The sequence below is a fragment of the Rhyacophila brunnea genome, unplaced genomic scaffold (assembly GCF_057557595.1).
Source record: "Rhyacophila brunnea isolate RB1 unplaced genomic scaffold, BYU_Rbru_1.0 scaffold_6, whole genome shotgun sequence".
Classification (NCBI taxonomy): domain Eukaryota; kingdom Metazoa; phylum Arthropoda; class Insecta; order Trichoptera; family Rhyacophilidae; genus Rhyacophila; species Rhyacophila brunnea.
Genome location: NW_028233276.1, coordinates 45,866,813 through 45,885,962, shown reverse-complemented (window position 1 = coordinate 45,885,962; position 19,150 = coordinate 45,866,813).

Here is a 19,150-nt window from a genome sequence, read left to right as displayed (position 1 = left end):
TCGATCGGGCAAAGCGAACGATAACCTTACGGTTCAACCTTTGATGGCTGAAAGACCATGTTGATTTCTTCTACTGAGTGTTTTATAGTGATTCGATACAATAGAAAATGCTGCTATCACTACTGGAATATTTTGATAATCATGCTTTATTGTGTAATGCATGATTCGTTTAGTAAAGTATAAACAATTGATTTCAATTTGAACAATTATGCAGTGTCAATAATTGAGTAAGATTGATTTTCATACAAACAACTTTTGTGGATATCATAGCAAACTTAAATAGCATTATTTATTGATTTGCGATATTATTGATTAATTGAAATATTAAAATATTTTGCTAAATTAGCTTTCTGTTGAAATTTGATTGACTCGCATAAATCGCTTGTTTTGCAATTTTAACAATATTATGTTGCAAGATACATTGTAGTTATAAATTAATGGTTTCCTGCCAGGTCATGCTGGATGGTAGGGTATAAATTGACCCTAAAAATACATCATATTATATGGAATAATGTAAATGGGATATTTATTTTTTAAAACTTTTTATATAGTAAATGAATAATTGTTTTAGTACTGTTATGTATATTGCAGAGACACACAGTATGCATGGCACGATTATTCAATTATTTATGTTCTTTGTATTCTCTCGGTTCCAAGCATATACGTTTTATATTAAAGTTTAATATTGATATAACAATATAAAATAATATGGACGTTAGTATGCGTACGTGTAGTATTAAAGAATCTTGTAACTGTGGTAGATAAATGTTCTGAAGCCAGCTAGAGAGACCTTTATGTCATCAATTAAGGCGCTAAAAGATACAGACATATAGCGGTGTATTAGCATCCACGGTGTGTATATATAAATATGTTTGATGTTACCTACAGGTATCAATACCAATTATTATTAGTGAGTTAAAATTAAATTATTAAGTGTGTGATGAACGAGTCACAGAAGTTACTTAAAAAGTTGTGGATTATTAATTTAATATACCATAAGAAACACTTGCATGTTGTTAAATAAAAAAATGGCCAAGAAATTCTTATCTATCCTATATAATACTGTTGAAAAATATTAAATTTCCTGCAATTTATAATTCCATATTGAAAATTCATTTGCGGTCCACTTTACATTATTATCGTCCGCATCCATTAAAAACTGCAAGTATTTAATACAATTTTAGAGTTACTCAATCATTCGATTCCATATATTATCAAATGTACAACCAGTGTGTGCTTGCCGTATTCACATATGCGTGTGAAACATGGATCCTAAGTAAAATAAAGATCCAAAAACTTAGAGTAGCACAATGTGGTATGGAGAGGTGCATGCTGGGCATAACACGAAAAGGCAAAAAAAGGAATGAGTGGATAAGGGAACAGACAAGGGTTTGCGATATAATAGAGTTTGCTAAAAACTTCAAATGGAATTGAGCTGGAACATAGCTCAAATAATGGACAGTCATTGGACAAATTTAGTCATCCAGTGGTATCAAGAGGTATAAAACATCCGCAAGGTAGACCTAGAGCCAGCTGGATCGATGAAATGATAAAGTTCTGCGGGAATACGTGGTAACGTAACGCACACGACCTAGAGAAGTGGAATCAGCTTGGAGAGCAGGCTGATGATGATGCCAATTATAGACCCTGAAACTTCAATTAATTCATGGGATTATTTTATTAATTATTGTTATTACGTAATACATCATTATCAGGTGTGGTCGATAAAATGCTAGATGAAGTTCTTCCCTAGTTCCCACCACCCATCGTGATCCCTAGTTATTCGTTGCCAATTAATCCGCTCAAATTAGTGAGTTCGTTGTAGTTTAATCCTATTTGGGTATTACTGTATGACTGAGTTTGTTCCAACGGTTATCAACTTGATGACTGTTATTATAATATCTCGTACTATTGTCTGCCCCTATATTTATATTAGTTCATTTTGTCGTTTTTCCACGTTGTGTACCTTTCCATTTCACATTGTGTTTTTTATACATATATACTGCAAAAGCACAGATTTACTTTGGTTGAGTACTCGTTGAACTACATTTCACACAAAAACTCACTATTAAGTGTTGTAATATTATAAATTGATGAAACTCTTCCTTGATAGTCCAGTAGCTCTACCTAGGCTAAGGTTTGATTCCTGGTGAGGTCAAAATAATATTTATCATTCAAAGCCTGGGTATGTGTAATTATTTTACTTCTATTACTAAACTACTGTCATTGACCTAATGACATGTTGTAGTGCAAACAATAAAATAAAAGGAAGAAAACAATACAAAACGCAATGTGGCAATGGATCTTTACTTTTGGTTTATTATTAAAATGGCTTTTAATAAACTATTTATTTTAGTCAAATGAATACTTCACAAGATTTTGAGAATGTAACATTCCATATATTGAAGATACATAACTTGAAAACACTTCAGATATTATACCCACTAGAAATAATCATATTTGAAAAAAAATCTATATCCCATCGAGGTTGGTATTTTTTCTAGCAGGCATATAATCTGAAGTGTTTTCAAGTTATGTATGTTCAATAAAATGGCTTTATTTTTATCTTTATAATCTCAATTTATTGCAAAGAAAATATATGTTATAGAAAATTGTTAAAAAAATGTATTAATTTATATTTTAAATAATACAAAAACTCTCAAGTATATGAAAATAGCTTTGGGAGCGACACTTTGTAGCCATAAACCAAGAAAGTGACCCTCATAGTAAGGCACTAAATTCTTATACCAGGTTCGATTCTCAATGAATTCAAAAAACAATTATTAGTATGCGATTTTTACAAGCTTTGGTATTCATGTGATTATTCCACTATTCCACAGTCTATTAAATATTCAACAAATTTAATTAACATTTCATTCTTCGTGGAAAACCAGTTTTATATTCAGACAGTTATAAACTTCTGAGGAACATAACATAATGTTAATGTATTATTATAATTGCTTTAAAATATCTCAATTTAATTAATTCCTAGCCAAGGGTCCGTTTATCATTTAAACTTTAGCCATGATCTCCATACAGACCGGAGTGCACTTTGTATGAAACTTGTACCTAGACTGATAACTCGGGCTTTAGTTTACAAACATAATATCCAGTTTGGGTAAACAAGCAAACGCCTGAGGTTGTGCGTATAATTCACGGGGTGCTTTCAGAGCGTCGCGGCGTCACTAGACGCTAAAGTCGACGCCTGGATACTAAAGCTCACCCGACTTAGACAAATAGTAAAATCTTTGCACACACATAATATTATCTTATATAACTTACAATGAACACTAGCTAATCTGATTATAATTTAGTATGTTTGGCAGAGTGGTGAAGTACCAAACGCCGGTACCGGGTTTGAATATTATCATGTATTTTTCAAAGTGATTTAAAATTTACTACAATATATAAGAAATATAATGACATAATATAGCAGAATTATACAGAGAAAGTAAATGAGTTGCCTGGAGTCATAACTCACATATTCGAAAAATGGAGTTTTGAAATAATCGCAAAAAAACCACTGCAGCATTGACGACTGAGTGAGTCGATTTACATTGTTTAAATACCTCTAAGGCTACACACACACAACACACTGTGAGAAATAGAGCTCCTTGATTGGTTAAAAAACCTTGATGACAAAACTCATATTATTCATTGAAAAATGAGAGTTACGACACCAACACTCAACTTTTTCAATGATTTTTCACATGGTTTAAAATGACTTTTGATAGCCAACTATTTTACTACGTTTTTATTAGCTCGTAATCTTGTTTGTCCGGTACAGATTTTTTCTTGTGTGTCCAGTACAAATTTTTTCTTGTTTGTCCAAGATTTGTATTAGACGATTGAAGATTTTTAACCAACTTCCCGACTAGCTAGACATTAGAAACTTTTAGAATATATCAGAACACGACGACAATGCATTATTTTAATACTTTTGGCCATCTTTAAGCTGAATTAAATTCATTTTCAGTTAATTCTGTTTTGTATGTTTCGGAAAAAAATTCGTATAAAGTAAAACAAATTATTGGTTGCTAAGGGGGTCCTAGCAACTAAATTATTAATATATACGTGCGTTACTATAGAAATCAATATGAAATGTCAAAATGACATTTCAGTATTTTATATTATTTTATTCAGTATTCCTATCAAGTACAAAAAAAGTATTGAAGAATTGAATTGAATTGAATATGAATAAAATTGTCAAGTTTATATGATTCAACAGAAAATTAAAAAACGTCGTTTATAAAAAGTTCTTTTTATCTTGTAATTATTTCCTTATATAATGACAAAATTGCAAAATGTGAGTTATGACTCTAGGCGACTCAAATGTAGTAAAATAAAATTTAATGGTTAAAAATAATGATAAATTGTAATAGTATTGAATATATTAATAAGATTCATGTATGGTACTATAATAACCATTGGCGGGTCTTGACTTCCTCCAATTTTAATTTTCCATACTAGAAATCTAGCGCTGGCGATTTTTATTTATCGTTTAAATTTATCAGAGTATAATATTATGTATGTTTTAAAAAATGGAATACAAATAATACTGAGATAATTTTTTGTTTTTAAGAAAGATGATTGCGATTGCAGAACGTTTTAAGTGTAGTTGAAATTTAATGATAGCCATAGAAAAAAATATTTAAAATCTATTGTGCAGATTCGGAGATGGCTTAAATGAATTGATTATGTACTATTGGTTTCAATATCAAAGTTATAAATCTATAATCTGAATATTTTTATTTATTATATTTTAAAGTCTTATGTACGCTTGTAATAACAATGAGATACGTTTTTGTGCCAACGATAAGTTTATTTCCATTGTTATTTTTAAAAAAATTTGAATCTGAGGTACAGATTTTAGTGTTATATACTATTATGTATGTATGCATGTAGGAGTTTTTTTGCGTATTATATATTATTTAAGTCCAAGATATCTTATATCTTGAGAGAGAAAAGATTCAGATTCGCAAGTGACGTTATTTGCTAGTATGGATCTATAAATAGATCTCCATAATGTTTATGAAGCAAACTCAGTGTGCACTTGGTGATTGAGACGCCCCGAAAGAAATGGGCAGACAACGTAAAATGAATTTGAAAGTAGCGAATCGGGAATACCTTTCAAATTTAACTCACAATACTGCTGCAATGACATCATTAGTCATGTATCTGCAAATAAAATGACGCTTTCTATGGGATCAAAATATCGTCAACTTTAATTTATTTTTATTCACTGTATTTACCTGTTACGATCACGTCCCGACTTGCTCTCTTTATCCATTACATTGCACGCATTTCGAATCAATTCTTTACAAATGGTGTCAAGTAGTACACGAGTAAACTAGATACTAAAGTAAATTATTATTCTTAATCAATTTAACCAGATTCTTACAATGTGCTATATCCAACCATAATACTACATTTTATTTGTCAATATACTTATTTTTTAAAGTTTACCATAATCTTGTATGAGTCAACGTGGTAACTTGGGTGATAAAGTCAAATCGTTTAAATATAAGTAGACTCCCTAGAAAACCGTACATATAACATAGATAATAATATAGTGTAGTCTGTTTGATCTCAACCAAGCAGAGTTAGTCGTGTCGCCAACTTCTGCAAGTACAAGATGTAGCAGCGTTGTTGTCTTTAGGACGAGGAAATGTAATTTGTCAGTACATAACGCTGTCCGAGCCGTTTGTTGATGCGAAACTGTTGACAGAACCGGATCGCTCCACCTGTCTCATAGCTTATTTGGCTCGTTTCACTGCAATTTGTGTTTCACGAATTTTCCTCCTTTTACCTTTATATTTACAGTCGAAGGTTTTGGAAAATCTGCTTGAATATGCATAGGTAATAAAATGTTCTTTAGCAGCATTATTATGAGGAATATAATTTTGTGTTATAATAAGAGAGTATTTGAGATTAATGAAATTATAAATTTTATATTTTCATACGTAAACGTAAAAGGTTTGAAAGGAAATGTTAAGTTTTTTTTCCATAGCAGAATTGAGTCGTCGAGTCACAGAAACCGCTCTGGCGACTTATTTTACTTAAGAAAAAAAAATACAATAAAACCATGTTTATTTCATATTTAGCAGGTAAATACAATACATAATTTTATTTTCTCATATTTACTGACATAAATCGGTAATGGCAAATATTCGACGATTCAATTATTGGTGGCTTTTAGCAGTGGACTGTAATTTGAGGGTGATGCTGGTTAGTGGATTACAGATCTAGGGGGAGGAGGGGGTTATACAGATTCCAGACACTGACTTTTATGTTGAGCTCACTCGAGCTAACTCCATTTTATTTAGTCACGGTCGCCTGATGACCCGTAATTGCTCGTAGTCTGGTCTTGTAACAATAATAAATAAGGGATTTGGAAGTAGGTGGGAAGAAAGAAATGAGAGCTAGCATATTTGGCCCAACCAATGATGTATTTGACACTTTTTTTATTTTACTACTTACACTATTATAGATATTGAGATGGTATATCGTTAAACACATTACATTTTATAGGTTACTGGTTGATGTATTTACTGGAATATAATATTAACTGCAATGACTTAAAATATATTGTTTTATTTCGTATTTTAAAATCTAACGACATCTATAGTGATTTTGTTAAATTCCATTGTGTACAGTGGATTATTGATGTTTAATTGATGAATTCTGATGTCTTTAGTGTACGTCGTTATACGTGGAAAGGCTGGAAAGGCCTGAAATGACATTTAATGATACGAAATAAATCTGAGAAAATATGCAAATGTATTTATATTAATATCAAATACCTATATTTTTTCAGTTCTAGCTATTGACATATACACATTGACAGATAAGCATTATTATAATAATCATTTTTTACAAAGATGTTGAAGAAATATTCTTCTACAAGATTTAGTCTACTATGGTATCCCTTTCGAATTCGATGAAGTGAGTTTTTCATTCTTTATAAAAAAAATGAATGCCTTCTGAACCTACAGAATTTATATGAAAATCGTTTTTAGTTTAACTTTCATATCTTCATGCTTCTTCTCTATAAAGTATTTTTGCTTATAAGTATATTAATACTAAAATTTTGTTTTGTTTTAAATAAATCATGTCTATGAACTGTCCAAACTTTTTCAACAAAAATTGTATAATTTATTTGCGGGGAAGTGTGCATTTTCCTGCACTATGCTTTATACTATTGGTTTACATTTCACATGCATTCGTGATCAATAATAACACACATAGGTTGACAGGTAATTTTTGAGGATATTATTAAAGCACTAAAATGCACTCAATTACACAACATATTTATGCAATAATATCAAAACCGTAGTAGGTACTTATGTTATTATGTGCAAAATGTAGTAGGTACATAATTCGTGTTAATATTTATTTTTCGTATACAAATTCATGTTGTATGTCGATTCGTACAAATGTAAAATAATCATGCCACGTCCGCACCAATTGTACGGAGTACTTTAAAATATGTAGGGCAGTAATGCATAACCTTTTTAACAGTAGTGTTTACTTCGTACCTATTAGTTTTATATTTTTTATGGACCACACTGGAAGTAAAATGTATTTCACTATCTCCAAAATATTGTATAGCCGACACTAATCGAATTTAAAAATGTATTTCTTTTCACTATCCTTTTTTCTATTCTCTCTTACATTATTCATATGTATGTATTCAATATTTAATACATACACACACACATTGTATTATATATTATAAAAATGTTACTTTTTCCTTCATAATAAAATTATTCGATATTCTCTTTTTTATTTTATTTAATTACTATCTTGTTAGGGTTTGCTATATTATAATTTAAATATGGAAACATTCCTGTTGCAACAATCTAATATATTTTATAAATATTTATAATCAATATAACTATGTATTTGTTTCCTTTAATAAAAAAAATAATGTTTATTAATTCATTACATACACATTTAGAAGATTCAACTTAATGTCAGCATAAGTGAGATGGCTGAGACTACATATTGTTATTGACATACTTATATAGTATCCCATACCCCACTTCGTTACACGTGAAAAACGAAATATATTGATTTAGTTTCATTATCTTAAAACGTAGATCGACGAGACTCATTTTTATTCATTTTCGTTCATTTTTCATTAGATATGTAGATAGTGGGAGATTTCAAACCAATATAATCATTAACAAAAAGTAGGTTCTTACAAGAACCCTATGTTTCAAGTACTGGGCTACCCAAAAATATTATTATAATGTACTGTTACTACGAAATTTGCATCTCTTGTAGCGGGACAAAAAGCATGATAGCCAAACGGAACGCCAATGGGTGCAGATCATTATATTATTTTATAGATAGCTTATATTTTCTTATTATATTATAAAGTAGATACGGTAAGGTTTTTTTTTTGTTGTTGAGGTATATTATTTAGTCGGTGTCGTATTCAACAATTGTAGTATGCAGTTCACCGTGAGCTGTTGTATAGAAGACAATTGGCCATATAGCATTGAGATCAAGCCAAAAAATACGTAATAAAAACTACCGAAAAACAAGAGAAAGACAGACGAAAATAGGTAGATAGATAAATTAAAAATACAATGGTATTTAATATTTTTATATAGAATAATTCTAAATGATTCAAAAATAGGTGATCGTAAAATGTTCCAAGAACAACCCGTCATGTTTGATCTCAATGCTCTACGACAATTATTTAACACACATAATTTTGAAAGCACTTCTGAGAAAACTTTAATCAATAGAAAAAATCTTTTTGAAAAAAGTAAGACACTTCCGCAGGAATCGAAACTGCGTCCCTCGGATTTCGCGCCCACGCACTATGCTAAAGTTACCATACTTAATTACGATAATTTTTAACTAATGGCTAGTATAATACTCTCTGAAGCGCTTTTTAAATTGAGCTACAATTATTTACATGTTTCCCGTCGGTATGTAAAGATGCATCCTTATTGTGCATCACTGATGTAGACCTTCATGTAAACGAATAGCGACAGGAACAAATTCCATCGATTTTGCGTGGGAGCTGGGACATGCATGTAATTTGAATGGAAGTAAAGCTTCCGTGTCCACTCGCACACTGCGCTGGTGCGACTGACATGAGCGCCGACGTGAACTGCGGCGAAAAATGCAATTAGACTATTTGTTTTCCAAAAATATTTAACAGAAAGAAGACAAATTCGCACGTTCACTGTTTTGCGTATGGCTACACTGAAAATTTCCTGCATTTTGTTATGTTTCATTTTTTATTTCGACACATTCTAACAAAAAAATGTTTTCTTAGTAAATTATTAATGAAAGTATTGAACTATTTAAAAAAAGCTACGTTCAAGAAAATCTTACACTATAAAGGTGGATTTTAAATATTTTAATGAGAGTACAGATACAATGCCTACGTTGGCGAGCGGCTTATAATGTCGTGGATTCCAGGTTCGAATCCTGGATCTGGCAAATTCACTCATATTGTGTTTAGAGTCAGAGTATGGACATGGTAATAGGTTGAGCAAGTGGTTAACATCCATTTATCGTAAAAACACAAATCTATTAATACAAACCTCCCACTCTGTGGAATCCCATATGATGATATTATTAGGATTGGACATGGTCAAAAGAAAAGAAGAATATAATATAGTAACTAACGACAGGTTTAAATAAAATGAAAATTTTAAATCTGTAATCGGATCATATAATTTTATGGATATAGACGAATAAACCTACTTACAGAAATAAGAATGATCATTGATTTATCTCTGTTAAAAAATATTTAAAATATAATTTTATAGTTAGGTATGTAAGAATATGCTTGAACATTTTTTGTTCATAATATAAAGAAAAACATTTAACCAATGTGTCAGTACATTTGTTATAATCGTCCAATAGGCCGTCTTCGCCACTGCTCTTTCATAACGTATGTTTAAATTATCATCCATAGTTAAAAAAAATATATAAAGTAAGTTTATTATACGAGTAATATGTCGGTATTTATCACATAAATATTATGTGACACGTATTTTGATCATACGGCGAGTGAAACACCTGTCGTAAACGATGAATTACGGTACATATTAATAAGATAGAAATGTGAAAGCCAGTCGCTATGGACCTAGGTTCTGAAGCTATGTTCGGTTTATCAAGCAGTAACATATAAGGAATACAAAACGCGCTAGTGTCCTCAAATATTACGAATATAGAATCCACGTTTACTTTACGTGATAAACTTTAATGTATACTCTTCCACTCTGTCACGTCCCAACATTGGGGCATAGGGAAAGCACAAGTTGGCGCCACTTCCCTCGGTTCATCGCCAACTCTTGCGCCTCCCGCCATGTCAGACCTGCAGCACGTAAGTCGCTCTTGCAGCACCGCTGCAAGGTGAGGGAGGGCCGGCCACAGCGACGGAACCCTTGAGGCTGAGCCACAACGGTACGAAGTGCCGCATTATTTGGCGGCATCCGGAATACGTGTCTCAGCCACGTAAAGCGTCTCTTCGTGATTACTTCAATCACCGAAGGCTGTTGTGCCTGCTCACAATCTCGGGTAACGAGGTCGTACCAATGTACCCCTAAGATTCGGCGGAGACATCGATTCTCAAAGCTCAAAAGCCGAGACACTTGAAGCTTAGTAAGATGCCATGTCTCACAGCCTTAGGTACATAGTATGTATACAGTGATACATAATATTATGTACCTAGTGAAAATAGCATATTATGCAACACGTACTTTTTTATCTCATATTTCTCCACACCCAATATTTTAAACTTGTTTTAACGTCAGTCAGAAGGCTTTTTTCAGAGTTTTTTTCTGAAACCTAAATTTAAAAACAATATTTAAGGGGGGGGGGTGTTCAAGGAAGTGGAATTTTGAGGTCAAGGTATACCGAGTACACAGTTTATGGGGGTGAAAAGATCACGTCGCATATGAAAATGCAGACTGTGCTGGATCAGCCATGTGCATATAATGACGGAGAATATAACAGCATGGCGGGCTATGTACGCAACTTTTGTAAGAGAAGGTGGCCTAGATGGTAGAAATTGAGATGGCTGGACGGCGCCACAGGAGATTTAAGAACGCTCTGACAAAGCATCTGGAGAGTGTCGGCGCAAGATCGTTCAGGATGGAGAAAGTTTTTGAAAGAGGCCAAGTCTCGAATGGGTTGTAGTCCCATAAATGATGATATGTATGAGGTTTTTATAATACATAATTATTTTATTCAACGAATAATTCACAAGATTTGAAAATGTAACAAACTACATTTAACATACTTTTTTTTTTTTTTTTTGTGATTTTACCGAGGCTTTGACTGCGACTCGCTGTCATATCGCCTCTTCTCTTCTAGAAGGGGATCCTTCGATCAGGTCCTCACTCCTATTCTGTTAAATGGCTTTATAATTATTTTGTCTAGCTCTTCCGTCTTTCTTTCTTTCTTCTTTAGACGCCAGTGTTTTATGCACCAGAATCGCTCTCCTCCGTATCCATCCCTTCTGTATTTTCGATACATCGTGTAATCATTGAATTTCAGATAGTCTAATTCAGACCTCAGCCAAGTCTCTGAGATTAATGCTATTGAAATTTAGAGTTCTATATCATCCTTTTTTTGCTTCATACTTCTGGCATTCCATTGTAAAATCCTAATTTGTTTTTTATTATCCATTTTGCTCCAGAACCTCCCCTAGAATTTCCTTTAAGTGTCCTTCTTTGAATTGTTTGCATACCCAGTCCACTGCTTTAATTATTAGTTGTTTAATGATCTGCTGCCAGTCTCCCCCTTTCAGCAAGACTTTCATAATTTCTCCCATCGCGTTAACCTCTGTCTTCCCCTTTGAATTTTTCTTATTTTTTGTAGGCTTTACGCTACTACCTGTAGATATTATTGTTGAGCCTGAAGCTTCTACCACCGCTTCTTCTTTCTTTTTGTTTTCCTTAGTTTTTTGAATTGTTTCGCTTTCATCTCTTCCTACGATTTTTTTTTGTTTTAATATGTCAGCATAGCTATTATTTAACATATTTTTTTTTGCTTCCTTGAAAGGTATGTTCATTTTTTTCATTGCTTCTTTGCAATTCTTTTCCTCTTGCCACTTTGGGCATTTTTGGCTGTTTGCCGCGTGGTTACCTTTGCAGTTGATGCACGTAATTTCCTCATTTTTTTCGCAGGTTTTGTGGTTTTCACCACACTTAGGGCACGTTTCTACTGTACGTCCGCAATTGTTCGCGATATGCCCATATCGCCAGCATTTGTAGCATTGCATAACCCTGAATACATACGGTTCTACAGCAAAAGAGACTCCATATATGTAAATTGTTCTCGGCAATATTTTCTCCCCAAATTTAATACTGACTGACGAGGTCTTTGTCAGCTCTCCTGTATCACCTTTTCTTGTCAACCTCTTAAGGTTGATTACTTTTGCATCACTTTTGATTTTCATTTGCAGTTCTTGGAGGTCCATATCAATATCGACTTTTCTTATTACTCCATAAGAGCAGGAGTCATTCTCTTTGGTCACAAAACCGAGATCTTTGAGTTCTCCAGCTTGTTTCACTTTATCTGCTTCTTTTTCGTCTTCTACTTGGATGTACGTCTTTAAATTTTTATTGTAAATTTTCTGTACTTTTACTCCTGCCTTATGCAGCATCTGCGCTATTTTCAATTTTAATGGAATTTTACTTCCCGTCGCTATCATGACGATGTTTTGGTTTCCCTTTGGAGTGACCCCAGAGTCTCTTCTGGGTTTTTTTCCAGAGTTCACCGTCTGCCATTCTTCTTCTTTTTCTCCAACCACTTCCTCTTCATCATCGTTTCTTTTCTTCTTCGTTTTTTTGGTTTCATTCACTTCCATCGTGGTGTTTTCCATTTTATTGCTTTTGCCGTTCACGCGGTCTTGGAATTCGCGCAACAGTGTGAACAAAAAACAGTGTGGACAACCCCTCGCTTCACAGCGTTTGACGCACTCCCCGCACAAAGTGCACTATCCGTGCAACAATAAATATTTTTCACTTTTTCTCAAGCACTGGCACTGATTGTCAAAATCACATGGGACCACACATGTTGAGTTTATTGTCAAATTCATTTACAAACAATATTATTTTTGTTGTATCCCGTATTTATAACCGTTCGCGAGTAACCAGGCGAATAGCGTCCCGAATACGCAAGCGAAGTTGTACAGCCTCACTCCACCGCTGTTGGCTTCCGACTGATTTAACATACTTAAGTACATAAATTAAAAACACCATAGATGGATTTGAACCCGTATATTCACTGGTATTGCGCCAATATGCTTTAACCAATTAAACTACGGGCCTCCTTAATTGCGATAATTTAAACTAGTAGGTCGTACATGAAATATTTTCAAATTGCCTTGTTTTTGACTAAACACAAAAACCGATAGTTAATAATAACATTATTAAATTTTGAATAAAATAAATATTTGAATAAAAATTGTCAGTTAAACTATCGGATTGGACTTGGTTTAACCTTTTAAATACTGCTACATTGAACCGATGACCTACGATTGCCATTTTTACTCTACTAACTGGACACTGTTGCAAACTTAACAATAATATTTGATCCGTTCAGTAAAACAAGCAATACTGATTAATACAATATGTTGATAATCCCAACCCAAGTTTCAATTCAATTATTATCTTCGGTCACTTTGAAAACATAATTCTAAAGTTAAGCCAGTGGAATATATTATCCCCAGTGTGTTTGTTTCCTTTGCAATACATAGGAAAGCAAACATATACGGCTGGCCTGTCAGGCAGCGTGTAGTGTCAATAATTTATGAGGCATCCCTTATAAGCTCTAACAGAAATATTAGAAACCCTACGCCAAAGGACATGGAGACCTCTTACCAGTATATGCGAGCCTTTCGGTACACATTTAATATTAATTTTAGCCCGGAATTTCTACGCTACATTGAAAAATTTATCGATGTTTCGTAATCTAAAAATATTGTTGTTCCCAGCTAGACCATTGTGATTTATATATTTACAAAATAATACTAAATCGGATTAACAGCTCAGGTATAAATAATAAATAGTTATTTTGCACTTGGCTACCTATTAAAAAATATACTGATATAATATTATAGTACTTACTGTTCTTTTTTTAAAAAAAAATGAGAAAAAGCGTAGAACAAAGATTCATTCGATATTCATTCATTATTTATTCAACAGATAAAACAGTCTTCATTGAATATTCATAACAACAAACAGCATTTAATTTAGTATTGCTATTACAAAAAATATTGAAATCGACTGAACAAATACAATATTATGTCTATTTAAGTGGAAAAGTAAATGATAAGTTATAACTTAAAAATACTATATTATTATTATGTATATCTACCAAATTAACCCTCCTTCAAGGATTACGTTGAAACTGGTCTCTGACGGTCTAATAACAAGGAGTTGGGTGCAACGCAGAAAAAATATTATTATTACGTTTTAATAAATATTTTTAGTTTAAATTGGGTCTGGCAAATGCACATTATTCTTCAATGTGTGTTTGGAGTCAGAGAATGGCTAACATCTGTTTCTCGTAAAAACGCAAATCTGTTAATACAAACTTCCAATCTGTGGAGGCCTATATTAATATGGATCGTACATGGTTAAAAAAATACCTGGTCCCATATTCCGAGAAGACTCAGATAACGACGTGTAATAAAAAAGAGCAAATGAGAAAAGTCGGATCTCGTACCTTACCGGAACATTTTTTTTTAGAATTATTAATAACCATGTCTTTGCTTTTTCGTACAAGGTGTTTATTAGTAATTTTGTACAATTACAAAGGCCCAGGTTTAGCATCACATAAATATTGTGTCCTCACTGGCAATCAAACCCAGAACTCTCGGGTGGAAGGCCAGCGTCTTACGCACTGCACCACGAGAGCCGCCCTACCGGAGCAAGTTAATTGATTTTTATTCTCGAAAATTAGCATTGATAATTTTATAAAAAAAAAATGAGTGCTTTCTATCTTGATTTATAAAATATTAACAGTTCTCCATGGATTCCTCTCCAAAAGCAGTTATAACATAATTGATTAAGTGCTCAATATAGATAATGTTATTATTATGCAGAGAACTGAATATATTATTTACAGTTAACTGAACTCAATTTGATGCAATCTATGCCGTAGTTCTCATCAATTTTCCGGAAGAACAAATATTCTTCGTTCGTGATAGCATGCACGGTATAGATAAATCTAAGCGCTAAGTCTTCGCGGAGGTTCTGAATGCATGCGCTCATATGCAGCCGCCAGTCTGCGATCTTATCTTCGAGATATCCACGACGGAGAAGTGTTCTTGAGGCGTGCATGCAAATGCGCAGCTTTTATTGGTCTCCAAAACGTTCTCCAACTTTATATCGTGTAAACTATTAACAAATCGATACTTCTAACATAATAATATGTAATTCATATTTGAAATATTCATAATTGTATGTTAATGTAATATTTTTTTGGGTTGCATCAAGTCATTCACTATCATAAATAAATAGGTAAGCACTCGTATTCAATTTTCTAATTGTTGTAAAAATGATTACCTAGTTAAGGTACTCTATTGAGTACTTATTACACGAATCATGAACTTATTCTCCCATTGTAAAAAAGTAAAAATCACACATCAGTTTAAAGCTCGAGTACTTCTCTGTCTCTCACTCCTGCGGCAAGTTGCGAGTGATACAATACGAATCAATTGATATGACTAGGTCATGTGGGCTTCCTCATGGCTACAATATTTTACTTAAGATATTTAAGGAAATAAAAAAAATAAATGTTTAATGCTTCCATTTTATGATCTCATTAGATAGTTAGTATTAGTATTATATTACAATTCAATGTACACGTATTTTCCAGTTTCCCTTGCGGTCAACCAAAATTCGTCCCACGATTGACTAATCAGACATGTTTGATGAATAGCAATGACTCCTGACGTAAAAATTGTTGATTCATTATATTTTTTTTGTATTAATATTAATAACTATTATTATTTCGTATCCAGTTTCAAAACAAATTTATTGTAAGGCTTAAACTATGAAAAAAATGAGTAAAAGTAAAAACTTTATAAATGATAACAAGATTTATATTCGTTGATTCATTTCAATGCAGGGAATGCTTGATCCTAGCGGTAATAGTACCTACCAATGCTTGAAAATATGAGTAATGATTTTATTTATGTGATTGATAAAAGCAAATATAATATGTTGATATAATATGTTCGTAACATTAAAAGAATATACTTGGAATTTTCTTCTCTGAGGGAAAAAAGTATTTCTTTGTTAATGAATATGTGAGATAAAAAAAAAATTGCTGTAGATAATTAACACAACAACTCAAATTTTCCAATGAAATCTATTACATTCACTTGATACTTGCCTGACAGTAAGCAAACTTGTCATATTCTGTCACATATCCGGAACGTTATTGTAAGCAGAATGTCGACTGTATAGTAAAGCGTACATTCATATTATTAATCATATATTATATAGTATTAGAGTATCTTAAAAATATTTTTAGTTTGTTAACACAATATTTATAAATGACGATAGAATGTTGTGTGTTAACACAGCAAATTTGTCCATGCTTGCTTCTTAGCTAGAACATAATATGGATATCATACGGAACCTTAAAGAATTATTGCTTGTCAGTCTTTTTGCGTCTTCCCAGTTCATGCCAGCATCCTGTAGCACCGCCGTGTAAATAATAAATGAGCATTTCCCAAATGAGTTTTATGAAGTTAAATGTATGGTTTCGAGAAGTATATTTATCATTGCAAGACAATAATCAAAATAACGTTATAACAAGGAAATTTGTCAATGTCTCGTAGTCACAATTTTGGATCTCAGTTATTTGCGCGAAATACTTTGTTTTGAAGAATCTGACCACTAATTTGAAGAAAGCCACATGCCAAATCATCTTCTTAATTAACAGAGGTTTTTTGATATACCTATACGTATTCTTTTATCATTGAACATCGGTCGCATAAGGTAATGAATGGAGCTTGATTTTCTGGTATCTATACATTTAAAAAACTGATCAATATTAGTTCTGACATAAGAATTTTCGGTTCTTTTATTTAGTGGAAGCCAGCGGTAAGCAAATTTTGAAAATAGTTAATATTCTGGAATATTTGTTAGGTTAAATTGGGTTAGGTTAGGTTAGGTTAGGTTGGATTATCATTCTTGAATTCATGAACTTTGCCGAAATCGGCTATTATAACTGCTGCAGTTACCGTCTGGCTTCCAGTAAACACACTTGTACAAATTTTTTTTACAAGTTTCTCTTAAGTATTGGGTTTTGCGGAGACGCATGAATAAGTACTACATGTGTAAGTAGTTGAATTCTCGTTGGGATAATGTAACTTTCTACTAACTATTTTATATGGTTTTTGACTAAGGAATATAAAACTAATGGGAACTGGATCATCCTTTCCCTGTTTCCCATAGGTAACCTTGAATGATTTTTTTTTTGACTAAGCACATTTTTTAATGATCTATCTATACTAAAGCTAGTTAAGTGATTTCGTTATTTTCTACAACATTAAAGGTGTACCGTGATTAAAAATTTAAATGAAAAATGCTAAATCTCAATGTGGATTGTACTTAGCAACCTTCCAAAATCCTGGAGTTTGATTAGTTTAAAGAAAATCACTTGAGTCAGACATGGTTCAACGTCGCATTATCATCGTAGTTACCCAGTATATGCCGCAACCAACTGTCCTCAATATATTATGATAGTTTTAATAATTAATAAAGTGCTAAGATTCGTGATCGTAAAGCATCATTGTCGAAAAACAAACATTGAAAATTTGGTATACGAGTTCAATTTTATTGGCAGTAATAATAAGTTTACCCTAATATGTATACCGTGTATATATCAATACATCAAGTTTAGTAATGTAAAATATGTGTGCCAACTAAATTGGGCTGTTAGGGCCAAAGCACACTGCGAGTGGCGGTGCACGCATCGCACGGCTTCTTGCTGTGTGTTCCGCCACTTAGTTTCAGAGTCGGTAAACTCCATTTTTTGTCATTTTTGCATTCATTGCAAAATACCTTCAAGCACATTAATAATTACGACTGCAAATTGTACATTTTTTTTTGTCAAACATAAATCTAAAAAATAAATAGCTAAGTCAACTCTTTATGTCATAAAAATTAATAAAAACAAGCTTAAAATTGAATATACATAATTTGTAAATACTTCTGAGAAACATATAACCCATAGAAAAAACCAGCAGGATTCGAACTTGCGTCTCTCGGGAATGCACGCCCACGGGCATTGACCACTATGCTATATATTATTATATCATATCCAATTGCAGCGAATTTTAACTAATGGTTATTTAATATTGCGTTTAAACAGTTAAAAGCTTAAAATTAGTCGTAAAATATAAATAATAACAAGATAAAAAGAACTTTTTATACACCACGTTTTTAAATTTTCTGTTGAATCATATAAACTTGACAATTCTATGTATTATTAAAAACTTTTTATTGTACTTGATAGAAATACTGAATAAATATTATAGAATACTGAAATGTAATTTTGACATTTCATATTAATTTCGATAGTAACGCACGTATATATTAATAATTTAGTTGTTAGGACCCCCTTAGCAACCGATAATAATAACTTTTTATACAAAACAGAATTAACTGAAAATGAATTCAATTCTGCTTAAAAATTGATAAAAGTATTAAAAGAATGCATTGTCGTCGAGTTCTGATATAGTCTAAAAGTTTCAAAAGTCTAGCTAGTCGGAAAGTTAGTTAAAAATCTTGGACAAACAAGAAAAAAAATGTACTGGACACACAAGAAAAAATCTGTACCGGACAAACAAGAATACAAGCTAATAAAAACGTGGTAAAATAGCGGAAAGCAGCCTTCGTTTCAATTATATATAACTAATAAAGAGAGCTGGATTTGACATGTTATATGATACGACAGAAAAACGTACTTACAAAATCAGAATCGAGAAAAATTTATACTTATAAAATGGAGGATACCGACTTTGAAACTAACAACCTCAGATTTGACATGGGTAAAACTGATGATATATTTTTCTCAGAAAGTGTTTTTCAAAATTATGTATGTTCAATAATCAGAATGGTACATTCTTAAATCTTGTGAATTATTCGTT